The 5956-nt window shown below is 40.0% G+C and overlaps 1 long non-coding RNA gene across 1 annotated transcript; it reads right to left on the reverse strand.

Annotated features, from left to right (window-relative positions):
- Window positions 1-42: 42 nt before the first annotated feature.
- Window positions 43-5950, reverse strand: LOC111737154. Its single transcript, XR_002779367.1, has 3 exons — window positions 5402-5950; window positions 1250-1421; window positions 43-924 (listed from the first exon to the last, which is right to left on the reverse strand). It is a non-coding gene; the product is annotated as an uncharacterized LOC111737154 (long non-coding RNA).
- Between the last annotated feature and the right edge of the window lie 6 nt (window positions 5951-5956).

Raw genomic sequence — 5956 nt, forward strand, 5'->3', positions numbered from 1 at the left:
TTTATATTACTAAAACATTTAAAATAAAAAGAATTTTAGAGGAATAAAACATCCTCAGAGCATTCTTTAGAACAAGATATTAAGCTACACCCCCAAAAGATTCTTCAAGCCACACAATAGTAGCTAGACATTTAGGGCCAAAACTGTGATAACCAAAATCTTTACCAATCAAACAATATCAGTATCATGGAGGGAAATGCGTATCTTAAATGCGTATCTCTATTAATGTGGAGTTTATTTTTGGTGCATAGTTCTACAATTTCAAATAATAAAAAATAAGCTCCTAACAAAAAGATGGCTCACAGAGCAAAACAGGCTGTAAGTTCCTTTTTTGTTTTTAAAAGTGACACTGGTTGTAATTTTATACCTCAAAGTAACTCTCAAAGTTACTTAAGTATAGTGTTCACACCCAGGGTAGAGTTCTGTGTAATTTTCAAAGCTCAGAAAGGCCCTGCCTGCTCAAAAATATCTCCCCTTAGAGCCTGTCTCAGAATCATATTTGAAGCTTCTAAAAACTACAGAAATTTTTATTCAACCGGTCTACAGAGAAGCCAGTGCATCTGCATTTTGAAAAAACTCCCCAGTTGATTCGTTTGACCAGCTAGAATAGAAAAGTACTCAGCTGTATAAAAAGACTGAAGGGTTGGCGGGGGGAAGATTCCTTAGGTTCCCAATTTAAATGTTCATATGAAAATCACTGGTCTGTCTTAGATTACTGAGGTTAAAAATATACCTTGAGAAGGTTCATAAGAAGTTTCAAAAATGGAAGCAAAGTTGGAACACCCGTTGGCCTAGCCCTGGCCACCAAAAGGGATGGCGGTAAGGACATAAGGTAATGAAGCAAAACTCAAGAGGATCCATCCTGCCAGAAACCACGGTACTTCCTACTTTAAGCATATAATCCCTTCAACTTCATAAAATAGGCTGAAAAGAAAAAAAAAATGTTCAGCTGTATTTTTGTGTTTAAAGGGGGTCATCTTATAAATGAAAAGCATTCAACCATAGGTAGCAGTTTTACCAGGCAATCCCAGGCAACAAACAATGAGATTAAATTGTGTAGAGAAATTAAGATAGGATACTCAGAGACATTATATTATCTTTTACAATATTAATACTGATTTGTTAGAACTATGTTTCTCAAAAGAAGTTTGTCTCACAAGAACAGTACAAAACATGTCAAAAAAACCCTACATGTTAATAGGAGTGTATACATAAAAATCTGTCATTTTCTTAAGCTTCCATTACCTACCAGATCTGGACTTAATGATGTCACTGAACTCGTTCTGCCCATCGTCAGGCCTGGCCTCATGTTCTCCACACTTGGCCATCTTTGCTGAGTTTTAATATAATCCAAAGACTTTACTAAATCCTCTTTTTTAAGATCTTCAGTTTTCTATAATGGTCAAGCTTGACATTAACACCTAAAGACAAAAGGGAAAGTATTGACTTGAAAAAAAAATGTATATACATATATATATATACATGTTAGTTAACATATAGTCATATACAGTTATAGATAGTAACCACTCATTCAGCAAATATTTATTCAGTGCCTACTACGTGCAAAGCACTTTTCTGAGCAATGGGGATATGACTATCAAAAAAAACCAGCCTCTACCATTATGAAGTTTATAGACACGAAACAGTTAATTACACAATGAATCATTTCTGATATACTACAAACATACCAAGGTGAAGCACACAGTGATATCATCATACAGCAGAGGACTCTGACCTGCCCTGGGCTTTCAATTAGAGAAGGCTTTCTTGAAAAAGTGGCATTTGAGTCAAGCCTTCAAGGATGAGAAGAATTTGATTAGATAAATCCTTGATTGAATTCGGAGTTTTTAAAAATAGACATTTTAGGATAATTTGAAAAATCAGAATTTGGGCTGTATATTAGACGATATTATTGTATCAGTATTAAACTTCTTTAATATTGGTTAATGATTTTGTCATTATGCAAGGATATGTCTTTGATTGTAGGAGACACATGACAAAATATTTAGCAATGAAGTGTGATAACATCTTCAACTTAAGTTCAAGCAGGACAGTATATATCTATCTATGCATGTCTATTTGTCTATATCTGTCTATGTATGTATATATACAAATATACACATACGGGGGAAGCAAACACTAGAACATAAGTGGGGAATGTAGATAAAGACCATATGGGTGTTTAGTCTTTTATTCCTGCTGGCACAATATTACAAGCAGAAAATGACTGTGGCCTAAACAAGGGTAGATGGAAAGAAATGGGTGGATATGTGGGATATTTAGATATTAAAGAAAGTTCAGTAGGATTTGAGAACTGGTTGGTTGGTTGTAAGAGGTTCAGGATACTAGGATACAAAATAACTGCCCAGCTTTGGGCAATTGAGTAGAGGATGAGTCATTCACTGAGCTGGGGAGCACTGGAGGATAAGCCACTGGAGGAAGAAATAATGGCTGTGGTCTGGATTTGCTGAGTTTGAGATGCCTCTGAGATATGACGTGGAAATAACAAAAAGGCAATTGGATATACAGGTCTGATCTCAGAAATGGTCTGAATTAGATATAAACCTGGATGGTTGTATATTACAACATTGACACAGATTTTATTCTAGAAGGTACATCATATGAATTCTACTGAGTGTAGATATCACTCAATAAAATAAATATAATCTTTAATGATTAGTCACAAGCATATTTAGAATTTAAAGAATTGAGGATTCTATCCTGAAATATCACTTTTTTTTTTTTTTTGAAGAATGTCAGTTAAAGTACTGCATTGCCCTAATACTTACTGGATCACACTGCCCCAAAAACCCAAACAGAATCAGAATTCAATTTTAAGTTCAGCAACTTGGCTCCATCCTAAGAGCCCCATAAGCAGATCCCAAATGCCAATTAAATAAATTAATTATTCAATTGAGAAGTCAACACATCTAAATATTAATCTATGAATAACAGACATTAATTCACATATTACAACACATATCAGAACCAGTGTTTACTGCTATCTAGGATTAGACAATTCAATTCTCTAATTAAAGGACACACCATATAGTATTATTTTACATTTCATTTTGTATATTTATATAACATTCAGTATTTTATGTTTTATGATATATAATACTCAAGGAAATACCACATGATATAATTTTATAATACAGATATATGTAATATGTATTATTATATTATTCTCCTGACCAGTCAGGAATACAGTGTGTTCTAATAATAAAGAGGTCAAAATTACCTTGGCAAAAGGTTTTAAGTGTCAAGGAGTTTGAGGCAGATGAAAACTGTGGCAGATTTCTAAAACTTTAGAAGTAATTTCCTCTCCAGCGGGAAGGAATATATGGATTAGATCATCAGTCTGCCAAATTTTTTTAATATAAAACTTTTTCATTTTTTAGATTGCTCTACTACTATTACAACTTTAGAGATTATTATGTGATTAAGTTCCCTTTTAGGGGTACATACTGTGATTTACTGAATTCTTAATTGTATTTTATTATATTCAAAAACCAAAATCTTTGTTCAAAAGAATGCATATAAAATTTTATTATGGAAAATCGAGTTTGCCCAACAAAATCCACTTAACTGAAACACAACTAACTTGAGAGGTATTTCTAATGCTCTTCTTCATAACTGGCTTGAGCCAAAGGTCTTCACTTCAATGCTTCCCAAGGACTTTTCCCACTCCATAAAAGAGCAAAGGAAACTATTTACACAGGAATTTATTCATTTGCACATTCGTATCTCTTTACTATATTTTATTTTGCCACTCTCCTTATTTCTCAAATTTTATTTTTGATAATCAAAATTCCTTACATACTACAAAGATACAGCAGAACAGAGGATTAGAGAAGGAAAGAGGGAGAATCTCAGACCATTTAAACAGTGATAGCTACAGGTTGCCACTTGTTGCATGAACGGCAAGGGACTCCACGTTGAGTAACATATGGCAAAAAGATACCTCCTTCTGATTATCTAAAGATTGCAGCAACTTATAATTGGTTGTCTGAAGACAAAATCAAAGTTTTATCACTAACAATGTGCCTCGAGGTGTCCCTCCATTCCACATCTATGCAACAGAGAGAAGGCCATCTTCTACACCCGGCTAGGTGAGAAACCGAGAATAAATGAACGGGGCATTGCTTTAGAAGCTTTAAGCCCTTTACAAGTGTAATTTATTGTTACCACTGCTCTAGGTTGCTGTGCCAAAGTTTAGCCAGATCTTTCTCACGGGGAAATTAATACACTCAACTCTAGTTCACCAACATTTTCTTCATAACATTTCTGGCTGTCATGTGGACCCAAAGCCATGAGAATGTGGCATTTAAACCAACCTAGAGTGAAAGGATAGATGGCCTTAAACGGAAAGCTAAAGTTTTAACTTAAAAATAATATGGTAATTAAAAACTGTAAGAACAAATATGTTCAACAATGTACAGTTATGATGGAAATGCAATGCTGGTCCTTTGGCAAAAACCATTCATTCATTTATACTGGGAACCAAAACCTAGCTAGAGGTAGTGGAAAGCGAATCCGAGCGGGCACGAGTTTGTAGATCTGCTTCAGAGTAAAAGGCACCGCCCAGTGCCAAGAACTGCCATTCACTCTCGGAAGCGCTCCAAGAGAAGGTTAATACTACAGTGATTAATACTGTTTACAGGGGCAATAAACTGTATGTAAACACCCAAAGGAGAGTTAAAGAGCTGTCTCATCGGTCCCATAAACACAACCAGAGGGGGCAGGGAACGACATCGCGTAGACCTTGGCTCTCGCCACCGGGAACTTTAGAGGCTGAAGCACCCACGAGCTTCGCATTCCTCCAGCTCTCGCCTGGCCCGCATCACTATCCGCGGGCTGCATCCTCCACGCCCACCAGCAACCAGTCGGGAGGGGCCGACCCGACTTCCTGAGGCCTGTGCAAGTTACAAAGCAATGGATGCGGCTGCTGCCGCAGGTCCCAGAGGCCGCGAGGTCCGGCCCTAGCCCGGACGCTGAGTCGGGGCTCCCCCGAGCTCCGTGCGCTCCAGCCACGGCAACCAGGGCACTGACCCTCCCAAGCGCAGCATGGGGAAGTGACCCGCGAGGCCTTGGTGACCCAGGTGACCTGGAGGCTGGGACATCCCAAAAAGCGGAGTCCTTAGACCCAGGTTAGACGCCCAGCTCTTCAGTTCACTGTAAAACAAATGGCAGGTCCCCTGGCTCTTCAAGGTCGGGGACGTTTTCTCCTTCCCTAGAACAAGATCCTTTCAGGAGCTTGAGGGGGAAAAAAAAAAATCTCTTTTAACAGCGTGCCTTCTAATAGTTGCACAGCATAAAATTAGTACTTTTGGTTTTGTAAGTGACTTTCGGCAACCAGAGCCTCAGACCCGGGGCCAAAGGTGGGCATGAGCTACCTTACCAGTTGCAGCAAGAGATGCCAAGTGTCCGGAAAACTAGAAGAGGCGACTGCACAGGACCACACACCGACTGGGCTCCCCTGAGTCCTGTTCGGAGCCCCAGCCTCGGGAGCAGCAACGGCCCGGAGGTAGAACACGTTTCCTGACAGGCGGACGGCTAGGAACTGCTCCCCTGCCCGCCGACCACAGACACCCTGTCCTTGCGGACACCCTCCGGGCCCCGCCTTCTGGGGCTGGGGCGTGTATGACAGGCCCTCCTCGGAGGCCACGTCCCCTCTTGGAGATCACTGGCTCGGGGCCTCTCACCGCGCCAGGCAAGGATGCGCTACTCTCACACCCCGGCAGGGAGGAGGATCGCTGGGGCCAAGCTACAGCCCCGAACCCGTCCAGAGACGTTGGGTCGTTCGCTACTATACGGATCCCGAAGATCTCCTCCTCTCTCCACGTTTCTGGCATTCTCTCCCCCACCGTGGGGAGCTGAACTCAGGTTCCGAGGAAAGTGCACCCAAAAGTTGGTTACATCTTAGTCTGTCTTGAGAAAGAGCTTGAGACGCTAA

The sequence above is a fragment of the Pteropus vampyrus genome, unplaced genomic scaffold (genome assembly GCF_000151845.1).
Source record: "Pteropus vampyrus isolate Shadow unplaced genomic scaffold, Pvam_2.0 Scaffold24, whole genome shotgun sequence".
Taxonomy (NCBI): Eukaryota; Metazoa; Chordata; class Mammalia; order Chiroptera; family Pteropodidae; genus Pteropus; species Pteropus vampyrus.